Below are 12,679 nucleotides of genomic sequence, written 5' to 3'. Positions count from 1 at the left end.
TTGTTTCAGTGTCTTTTCTGGTTCCATCTGCAACTGCTTTTAGCCTTTGTGCATTTACTATCTTCCCTCCCTTTAAGTTACCTTTGAACTCTTCCATACCTATATTAAGAGGCACACCAAAAATGATCCCTTTACAGCCACCACTTTGACGTTTTTCTCCAACTTTATTTGTGCTGACAACTTTAATTCCTCCAATTTCCTTCAGTTTGAGAGCTTTATTTGCTTGATCTTCATTATTACATCCAATAAGCAAATTTCCATCAGAGAGAACTTTAGCAAAATCAATATTTCCAATATCTCTATTTATGATCTTTGTCAGTTTAATTGGATTAATTTTGCTTACCCCAAACTGATCTCCAAACCTTACAATGCATTTAATACTATCACTACTCTTATCATCAGACTCTTCTACGTCGCTCCTTTTCTTCCGTTTTTCTCCCCGATTTTTCCGACTTCTTGCTTCATTCCAGCAATTTTCTGACGATCTTTCACTTTCCTCTTCACTTACTACATCCATACTCCCTTCACTATCTCCCAACTCACGCCTCTCTGATCCATTCACGGAGCAGTTGTGCCTCACCGCCGTTCCTTTCCGACTTCTCGCTGCTGCTTCCGCCATCACCAGCCGGTGATGGTCTGAATCGCAGTTTCTCCGAAAAATACGTCTGTTGTGTTCAAATCACGAAGGTAGGGTAACTGTCAGTCTGCCAAAACCTCGACCCGCCGAAATCTCAATCAACTTCCGCTTCCGGTCACGTCTCCCCGCCCTGACGCCTCATTTACACTTCTTCATTTCTTCAGACTCAAGTCTTTACTTTCGGTTTGGACTCAAAGGTGTTTCCTCAGAATCGCGCATGCGCAGGAGACCTCAGGTGTCAACAACAGATAAACCCCGCCCATCTCTCTTCTTCTCTTAGATTTCTGGCGGGTTTCAGTCTATCGTTAGCGCCACCTACTATACTGTGTGTGTGACATAATGACTTCCTCAATCTCTAATTAAATGTTTAGTGATTTAACTCAACAAGCATCTGCTAAATGAATAAATATCTAAAAGCTTTCTGTGCTTTTCCTACATGTTAGGATTGTTGTCTTTGTTCCAATAACATGAACTCAATATAATTTCTTTAGCGCAGATGAACAACAAACTGAACTTTAGAGGCCGAGAACTAGTGATGGAGAAACTCTGATCTTTCCCAAACTCTGATCAACTGAAGCGATTGATTGCCAGAATGATGGACTCTTCTGAAGCGCTGGAAACACTGGCGAACTCCTGCTGGGCAAACCTGTGTCCCTGTATGACCAAACATCTATAATGATCAATCTTTATCAACACACTGCACATGTGTTCATCAGTGGCAGTTATTACATATAATCTACCATTAAATATGACGTGTCTGCATTATTTGTGCTTTTAGTAATGCTTGTTTGTGTGTGTTTTACGCAGGGCTTGGAGAATTAACTTTCACTGTTTCTCTGTGAACCCATGAACCATGTCTATATTTATTTACTTTTAAACTAGACATCATTTTAATAATCATTTTACATATTAATTTAATGTATAATTTTATTCAGAATCACTGAATTCAACAGCAAGTTCTTGACATATTTCACACATTTTGTAAGTATAAATTGAAAGAACAATAATTTACAGAAAAGAATAAAAAATATTTAACTTAAAAATAAAGGCCATCACTAACATATGTTACATTTATCAACCCATGAACCAGCTTCTATGTGTTTTTTAAAGTTTTATAAATTTGTAAATATAATATTAATAATAATTGTAATGCCATATTTGTATTAAAAAGGTAAGAGTTTTATTGAATAGTCTCTTATTGACACGATTAACCAAGCTGCGCATAAAAACCCTATGATTTAATAAAATAACAGATATTATACAGACACTTCATATTTAATGGTCTTAGATGATTTGTTAATTTCATTTATTAAATTAGATGTTCAACACAACATCTGTAATGTGTTTGTAAAGGTGTTGTTGTGTGTGTTCGGGTCAGTTTTTGCTGTATTTACACTGTTTGACCAGCAGGAGTCGCCACTGTGTGTTTGAGTCTCGAGCGCTTCGAAACACTGAATCATTTAGTGAATCGGTTGATTCAGTTGATTCAAAGTGTGTAAAAGCTTAGGATGCGTCTCAATCTGCTCCAGAGCTTCTAGCTGGTGAATCAGTGTGTGGTGAACATGGTAAGGACAGTAAAGCTCACATCGGGACACTGATGACTCTGTTTCCAGCGACGTCACAACGTCCTCAACGTACAACATCAGTCCTGGTGTTTATGAACAACAGCAGAGCTCATATCTCTCTCACATTACTCGTGCTGTCATATAAAGCACATTATTATGAACACTTTGCTTGTTAAATATACATAACATTTCATTACATCTAACACTTCAGCCGTAAATACATTATAAATGTTAATTAGATTATGTTCATTACCTGTCTAGTGATGTGTGTTTCTGCTGAAATATAATAAAATAATGATCTGTATTTTAAAACATCTGTTGTGTGTCATTATGTGTCCTGAGCTTTTCCATTGTGGGAGTTTTTAGGAAGCGAAGGTTTCAGTGCACTGGAAGGATTCTGTGATTGCTATACACTAATGTACTGGAGGCCGAACCATCAGGGCTGAACCAATCAGGTCTGCGTTTCCCAAAAGCTTCGCTCGCCAGAAATGGGCGCAAGTTCTTGCCGACATTGACCGTCTCCAAAGCGAAAAACATGGACTCCACAATCGCTGTCATATTGCTGATGATGACCTTCTCTAGAGAGAAAGATGAGGCCGTTTTCCTTCTTGCTGATGTCATCATTTTACTGGGTTCATATAATGGATGATGAATATATATGTTCAGATGTGTAAAGATGTATTGCGGTCCCCCACATGAGCACTGCTTCTGTCTGCTCTTCTGCATCAGGACACCAGTACCCATGCAGATCAGGACACCAGTACCCATGGAGATCAGGACACCAGTACCCATGCAGATCAGGACACCAGTACCCATGCAGATCAGGACACCAGTACCCATGCAGATCAGGACACCAGTACCCATGGAGATCAGGACACCAGTACCCATGCAGATCAGGACACCAGTACCCATGCAGATCAGGACACCAGTACCCATGCAGATCAGGACACCAGTACCCATGCAGATCAGGACACCAGTACCCATGCAGATCAGGACACCAGTACCCATGCAGATCAGGACACCAGTACCCATGCAGATCAGGACACCAGTACCCATGCAGATCAGGACACCAGTACCCATGCAGATCAGGACACCAGTACCCATGCAGATCAGAACACCAGTACCCATGCAGATCAGGACACCAGTACCCATGCAGATCAGGACACCAGTACCCATGCAGATCAGGACACCAGTACCCATGCAGATCAGGACACCAGTACCCATGCAGATCAGGACACCAGTACCCATGCAGATCAGGACACCAGTACCCATGCAGATCAGGACACCAGTACCCATGGAGATCAGGACACCAGTACCCATGGAGATCAGGACACCAGTACCCATGGAGATCAGGACACCAGTACCCATGCAGATCAGGACACCAGTACCCATGCAGATCAGGACACCAGTACCCATGGAGATCAGGACACCAGTACCCATGCAGATCAGGACACCAGTACCCATGCAGATCAGGACACCAGTACCCATGCAGATCAGGACACCAGTACCCATGGAGATCAGGACACCAGTACCCATGCAGATCAGGACACCAGTACCCATGCAGATCAGGACACCAGTACCCATGGAGATCAGGACACCAGTACCCATGGAGATCAGGACACCAGTACCCATGCAGATCAGGACACCAGTACCCATGCAGCTCAGGACACCAGTACCCATGCAGATCAGGACACCAGTACCCATGCAGATCAGGACACCAGTACCCATGCAGATCAGGACACCAGTACCCATGCAGATCAGGACACCAGTACCCATGCAGATCAGGACACCAGTACCCATGGAGATCAGGACACCAGTACCCATGGAGATCAGGACACCAGTACCCATGCAGATCAGGACACCAGTACCCATGCAGATCAGGACACCAGTACCCATGCAGATCAGGACACCAGTACCCATGCAGATCAGGACACCAGTACCCATGCAGATCAGGACACCAGTACCCATGCAGATCAGGACACCAGTACCCATGCAGATCAGGACACCAGTACCCATGGAGATCAGGACACCAGTACCCATGCAGATCAGGACACCAGTACCCATGCAGATCAGGACACCAGTACCCATGCAGATCAGGACACCAGTACCCATGCAGATCAGGACACCAGTACCCATGCAGATCAGGACACCAGTACCCATGCAGATCAGGACACCAGTACCCATGCAGATCAGGACACCAGTACCCATGCAGATCAGGACACCAGTACCCATGCAGATCAGGACACCAGTACCCATGCAGATCAGGACACCAGTACCCATGCAGATCAGGACACCAGTACCCATGCAGATCAGGACACCAGTACCCATGCAGATCAGGACACCAGTACCCATGCAGATCAGAACACCAGTACCCATGCAGATCAGGACACCAGTACCCATGCAGATCAGGACACCAGTACCCATGCAGATCAGGACACCAGTACCCATGCAGATCAGGACACCAGTACCCATGCAGATCAGGACACCAGTACCCATGGAGATCAGGACACCAGTACCAATGGAGATCAGGACACCAGTACCCATGCAGATCAGGACACCAGTACCCATGCAGATCAGGACACCAGTACCCATGCAGATCAGGACACCAGTACCCATGCAGATCAGGACACCAGTACCCATGCAGATCAGGACACCAGTACCCATGCAGATCAGGACACCAGTACCCATGCAGATCAGGACACCAGTACCCATGCAGATCAGGACACCAGTACCCATGGAGATCAGGACACCAGTACCCATGCAGATCAGGACACCAGTACCCATGCAGATCAGGACACCAGTACCCATGGAGATCAGGACACACAGCAAAATCCCCAGAGTAAAATTAACTCTGTTCAGAGAACATTTGGTCCCTCTCTACAGAGAGTTAAAATAACTCTGAATCAGAGTAAAAGTTAATGAGATACTTAAGTGATTAATTAAGTGATGATTGGGCATTAATGATGAACACCTGCTGTTAACAAGTTCTCAGCAGAGGAGGATTCAACAACTCCATAAACAGCATTACCAGCTTCACTTATTACTAACCAGACTAACTTTATTTCTGTCATACGTTTACAGAAGTTCGTATTGAGAATTGAGGTTTAGATGTTGACGATTTATTGAAAATGTATGATCACCATTATCGTGATGAATGTTTCCTTTAGTTGGGCAGTTTGAGTCTAGCTTATATTTTTGAGTGTTTATGATTTTTGTAACAGCTTTTACCAAAACATGTAATTTGTTGCAAAGAATGCCAGATGCAAAGATGTTCAGGTGATCTAGTTTTCAACAACAAAAAGTAGAATGATGCGCTTATATCATCACTGTCCAAAAGTGGTCATTTGATGTTAATAGATTATGTTCACTAACAATACTCTCTTGCCACAAATTGGACATTTTGAATTTTTTTAAATACATAATAGGGGATTTTTTTTTTTTTCTAAGACACAGACATCAAGAATCAGCTTATGAATCTCAACAATGGTAACATGTTTCATGCCGCAATGCATCCTGGGAGCCATGAGTTTTATACTATTGTGGCTCCCAGCATGCATTGCAGCATGAAGCATGTCACCATTGTTGAGATTCATAAGCTGATTATTGATGTCTTTGTTTAAAAAAAAAAAAAATCCCCTATTATGTATTTTAAAAATTCAAAATGTCCAATCTGTAGCAAGAGAGTATTGTTAGTGAATATAATCTATTAACATCAAATGACCACTTTTGGACAGTGGCGATATAAACGCATTTTTTTTACTATCTGCTGTTAAACACTATATCACCTGATCATCTTTGTTTTTGGTTTTCTTTGTAACAAATTACATGTTTTGGTAAAAGCTGTTACAAAAACCACAAACTCGCAAGAAGAGTCAAACTGCCCAACTGAAGGAAACACTCATCACTATAACGGTGATCATACATTTTCAATAAATCATCAACATATAAACCTCTGTTAATTCTTAATAAGACCTTCTGTAGATGTCTGACAGAAATAAAGTCAGTCTGGGGTGTGTTTCCCGAAAGCATCGTTGGCCAACTATGGTCGCAAGTTCCGTCGTTACCAATAGAGTTCAATGGACATTGCGATGAACTTGCGACCATAGTTGGCCAACGATGCTTTCGGGAAACGCACCCCTGGTTAGTAATAAGTGAAGCTGGTAATGCTGTTTATGGAGTTGTTTAATCCTCCTCTGCTGAGAACTTGTTAACAGCAGGTGTTCATCATTAATGCCCAATCATCACTTAATTAATCACTTAAGTATCTCATTAACTTTAACTCTGATTCAGAGTTATTTTAACTCTCTGTAGAGAGGGACCAAATGTTCTCTGAACAGAGTTAATTTTACTCTGGGGATTTTGCTGTGCACCAGTACCCATGGAGATCAGGACACCAGTACCCATGCAGATCAGGACACCAGTACCCATGCAGATCAGGACACCAGTACCCATGGAGATCAGGACACCAGTACCCATGCAGATCAGGACACCAGTACCCATGCAGATCAGGACACCAGTACCCATGGAGATCAGGACACCAGTACCCATGGAGATCAGGACACCAGTACCCATGCAGATCAGGACACCAGTACCCATGCAGCTCAGGACACCAGTACCCATGCAGAACAGGACACCAGTACCCATGCAGATCAGGACACCAGTACCCATGCAGATCAGGACACCAGTACCCATGCAGATCAGGACACCAGTACCCATGCAGATCAGGACACCAGTACCCATGCAGATCAGGACACCAGTACCCATGGAGATCAGGACACCAGTACCCATGGAGATCAGGACACCAGTACCCATGCAGATCAGGACACCAGTACCCATGCAGATCAGGACACCAGTACCCATGCAGATCAGGACACCAGTACCCATGCAGATCAGGACACCAGTACCCATGCAGATCAGGACACCAGTACCCATGCAGATCAGGACACCAGTACCCTTGGAGATCAGGACACCAGTACCCATGGAGATCAGGACACCAGTACCCATGCAGATCAGGACACCAGTACCCATGCAGATCAGGACACCAGTACCCATGCAGATCAGGACACCAGTACCCATGCAGATCAGGACACCAGTACCCATGCAGATCAGGACACCAGTACCCATGGAGATCAGGACACCAGTACCCATGCAGATCAGGACACCAGTACCCATGCAGATCAGGACACCAGTACCCATGGAGATCAGGACACCAGTACCCATGGAGATCAGGACACCAGTACCCATGCAGATCAGGACACCAGTACCCATGCAGATCAGGACACCAGTACCCATGCAGATCAGGACACCAGTACCCATGCAGATCAGGACACCAGTACCCATGCAGATCAGGACACCAGTACCCATGCAGATCAGGACACCAGTACCCTTGGAGATCAGGACACCAGTACCCATGGAGATCAGGACACCAGTACCCATGCAGATCAGGACACCAGTACCCATGCAGATCAGGACACCAGTACCCATGCAGATCAGGACACCAGTACCCATGCAGATCAGGACACCAGTACCCATGCAGATCAGGACACCAGTACCCATGGAGATCAGGACACCAGTACCCATGCAGATCAGGACACCAGTACCCATGCAGATCAGGACACCAGTACCCATGGAGATCAGGACACCAGTACCCATGCAGATCAGGACACCAGTACCCATGCAGATGCTGAAGCTCAGCCGGCTCTCCACGACACCAAGAGTCCTCATGCTGGGTGAGGCATTCAGTGTTCACACTCACACCAGTGGATTTACTGCAACAGTTCCTGATTCGGCTCTAAGAGATCATTCGGCCCTATAAGGTCAAGCTTTCACATTTGTGTTTTAGGAGATTCCACCCTGACATGGAAAACACGGATGCTCTGCGTAGAAGTAAAGCTGGTCCTCCGTCAGTTCACCTCAGGATGACTCCACCTCTGCCCTGCTGTCTTCTGCACTTCTCTCTATATTCTCACCCTGGAGAACCAAGCTGAGGCCGATCAACCCTGGATCATCCAGAGGAACTATTGAGGAAGCCATAAACATTCATAAAATGGTGTCTGTGGATAAATCCAGAGAACACAGAATGCAGATCCGAGTTTCAGCAGAGCCGTAACAGTGAGGATCGAGCAGCGCTTCATCAAGGACTTCACCAGTTATGACTGGCAGAATTATTAGAGTTAGGCAAGACTTTAATACTGATTCAGTGAAGAGGATGAAGTTAAAACAAGAGTCAACAAACTAAAGTCTCATTTCAATATTTGATTTGCTTTTAATGGGAAATACAAGCACTGCATTTAACTGTAATCAGGAGCATTTGTACATTAGTTGTGTCGAGCGGGAAGTTCAGAAAGGAGACGCATTGAGAAACGCAGATCTCTGTGTAGATCTAGTGTTGAACATGTGTTTCATCTCTTCAGTATGTCGTGTGTGTACAGCTGTTCCACATTGCAGTGTTGAGTATCGCTCTTTCGGTTAATACAGAGGTAAGTGCTATTGTTCATACACAATATTCTTCAATACAATGTTCAGCTATTGAAGAACGCATTAAAACTCATAAAATGAGAGCGGTTTCAGCTTTGTAACATGGATCGAGGAGATCAGGGGCCCGTTCTTCGTACGTTGCTTATTACATCCGAGATCAAATGACACATCCAAGATGATATCATCGTGCGAATCATGATGTGGCTAACTCGGTTCTTCGAACACACTTGCCGGATATGATTAGTATCGCTGGATTGATATGTATCGATAGTAGAAACATTGATCAGCAACGCTGCTATTGGCTGCTCAGCGTGGCCAAAGAGCGGGCTCAGTTTTTCTCCTCCGCAGAGCAAGAACTAATAGTCGAAGTTTATTCGGAATTTTAATGTTTAATCAAAATGCCAGGGAACACCTCAAAGTCTGCAAAAGCCAGGAGGGCTGGCAAAAAGTAGCAGACAATTGAAATCCGTTAGAAGTGGCCATGTTAGATGTTTTTATCACTTATTAGCCTATATTTTTGTATTTTAATAATTGCATAATTACTTTGTTCATTGTAATGTCAGTCACCACAACATGGGAACAAATAAAAAGTGAAGTACAAAAATATTCTACATAATGGTATTTTTTAGTTATATTATCGTCTCTTTTATAAAAGGCACTGTTAAATAAATGGTTGTCTGTTTATAAAAGCAACCAAGAAAAAGGCTGAGAAAAAAAAATAGAAAAGATCTTAGTAGTCTACACTGTAAAATAATTTTTGCTGCATTAAATTAAGGCCGTAGTCCTTTTAACTGTTAAATCTTGAGTAATGATGAATTGCTTTGACTTGTGAAAGTGAAAACTAATAAACTTATGTTAATGTAAAAATATTTTGCCATGAGTTATTGATCACATTTTTCCCCAGTGTAGTTCATTGTAATGACATTGTGTTTTCCTCTTTTGTGCACTTTTACATAATACACCAACACTTGTATCTGTTCCCAATAAAGTGGTGGCTGAAATATGTGCAGTAAGTGGACATTCTCTAACTTTCCAAAGGAAAGAAAGTATAAGACTTTGTAATGTCCATTTGTTTCCATTGCACTGGACAGTGAATAAACCCTCTCAGATAACTGTCATATGGAGGAACTAGCCGACCTGCAAGCGCATAAATAACTTTACTTCATTTATACTTGTATGCTTTATGGCTGCAATATAAGTTGTAGGATTCCACATCTACAGAAAGGCCTACAGAAGAGTCTGCACAGACAGAGAGACATAGGCCTACAGGTGGGCAGTGTATAGACAACTTTTCCTTTTTATTTGTTGCATGAGGCATGTGTCTAATATCTCTTGTTGCAGGCACTTGACCACTGGCTTTTCTTTACAAAGAACAATTGAAATAAAACTCAAGGAACTAAGCATATTTGTCTTTTATTAAACATTTAATGAAAAGTGTTTTTTTGTGGCAATGTTGTGTAATATGGCACATGCAGCAATGTCACAGGCCCTGTCAGGTGTGCAACCCTCAGACTTCTCAGACACTGAAATCTTCCCTTTAGTTAGCCAAAGTTCATTTCATTGTGTGCCCTTGTCCTGGCTAGAGCTGCACTGTAACTGGTTTGGGTCAGGGAATGGGGTCATAAAACACCTGTCTGCAGGAACATGTCATAATCACCTATGAACAAATGCAGTTCTGTTAGGATCAGCATAAGTGTATGTAATACAGTGAGCTTGATATTTAATTGTGGAACTTTTCTTACCACTTTAAAATAATGTGCATAAATCTGAATCTCTGAAAATTCTCAAGTCATGCACATCCTGGCCATTTTGCTTTCACATTTGTGATATGGAAGATTTTAGTCAACTGCCTTTTTTTTATTTGATATAATATTACTAATCTGGAATATTAAGAATCACAATAGTATCTGGGCTGCACATTTACATTGTGAACCCCCTTTCTGTTCACATAATCCCCTTCATTGAGGCCTTGATGGCAGACTATGGTAGCCTATAGTCTAGTACCAATCACGTAGTGAAGCGGAGCCTGAGTGACATATCTGTAATCGGCATGGTCATGATTGTATGATCTTCATAAAAAATTATGATAGCCTAAAAAATTTTTTTTTTTTTTTTTTTTTTAAATACTGCTTTACAACATTGGGTCTTAAGTGGCTTGGAAATGCCACAAAAAAAAAACAAAAAAAAACCTAAAACTGTCTTTTAAACATAAAAGCGACAAAAAACGACAATCTCACGAATCACGAGAAAAAATATATATCTCAGAAAGAAAGTGCACGATCGCGCTGCGCTGGACTTCCCGTATCAGCTCCGCTTATGAAGCCGGGATCTAATCCTGTTTACATGAAATAAGCCTGCTCCCGAGCAGGTTTAAGCTTGCGCAGCTGTTGCTATGACAGCAAGTCCAGGATGAGCGTCGAAGAACCAAACAATCCAAGATCATGCCAAATCGCCAACAATCAAATCCAGCTAACTGAGTTAGCGACGTACGAAGAACGGACCCCAGGATCCTAGACTTTAGTTTAAAGGGACAGTACACCCACAACTGTCCTCACCCTCACATAGTTTCATTCTCATTTACAGCCATTACGTTTCGGCTCCTGGTTGAATGTGTTGTGGCTCCATATACTGTAGATGAAATAAAAGCTGTTTGTCAAGTTCGCTCACCAGTGTGTCAGTCGTTAGCGGGTTTGAGGCGTCGTCCGACATCTTGCCGCTTTCCTGCCCAGAATTAGGCGCCTTGGTTTGAGGGTTGATTTTCCCACCAGCTCGCGTACCTTTACTCATCAGGAACAGATAACGTTAGCCAAGACCAACAGTAGCACGAAAAGAGCGAAAAAGCCCCAAATGTAGTGTTAAGAGGAATAAATATAAAATTTAAGTCGGAGCACTAACACCACGTGTCTCTCCACTACATGGCAAAACCGGAAGCCCGTATGACAAAGTTAGACGAGAGATAGCCGAGTCATTAAATAAAGCCCAAAGAGTTGCAATTACGGTTGATGGCTGGACGTCTCGTGCCACAGACTCATATGTAACTCACAGCACACTATATTGATGATGAGTGGGTTTTGCAGAACCACGTTCTACAGACTCGAGTGTTCAATGAGGCTCACACAGGGAATCATCTAGCAGTTTTACTGCAGAACGTTTGCCGCGAGTGGAACATCAAAGACAAGAACACAGCGTTGGTCACGGATAATGCAGAAAACATGATGAGTTGGTGCAGAGATGGACCCTCATGTGCGATGCATCACACACACACTTAATCTGGCCTCGCCAAAATCCCTCAAACTGGACAGGGCGTCAGAGCTTTTGGCGAAAGTGAGGAAGGTGGAAACGTTTTTTCACAGAAGCCCAAAAGCAACTGAAGTTCTGCGTGAAATGCAGGCCCAGTTACACCTGCCAAACCACAAGCTCATCCATGATGTTTCCACAAGATGGAGCAGTTCACTGGACATGCTGGAGCATTCTTGGGAGCAGCCCTGCTGTGTTGAACACCCTGCTGTCAGAGAAGATGAAGAGGGGGGAACGCATGGCCAGCCTGACAGAGGAAGACATGACAATAATCCAAGAGGTCATCAGATTGATGTCTCCTCTGAAAGTGGGAACCACACTCCTCAGTGAGGAACAAACCCCACAGTCTCAATGATCTCCCCAATCCAGGCCACATTAAAGAGACATTTCCAGACAGATGATAGTGATCTACCAGTAATTTCCCAGATGAAAGAACGATTCAGGCAGGACTTTGACGGTCGCTACACATATCTCCAAGACCTTCTCCACTGTGCCTCAGCCCTTGATCCACGCTTCAGAGACCTGGCTTTCCTGGATGACAGTGACACCAAGGACATGATATTCATGAAGCTAACAGCAGAGCTGGTGAAGATGGATGAGAAGGTAAGAATATACTCTCTCTCTCTCTCTCTCTCTCTCTCTCTCTCTCTCTCTTATTTATTTGTGTCTTAAATGATGTCTAGTTTAAGGAAATTGAACAGCT

The sequence above is a fragment of the Scardinius erythrophthalmus genome (assembly GCF_964197995.2).
Source record: "Scardinius erythrophthalmus genome assembly, chromosome: 11".
Classification (NCBI taxonomy): Eukaryota; Metazoa; Chordata; class Actinopteri; order Cypriniformes; family Leuciscidae; genus Scardinius; species Scardinius erythrophthalmus.
The sequence above is the reverse complement of the archived record's forward strand: the minus strand, read 5'-3'. Positions refer to the sequence as shown.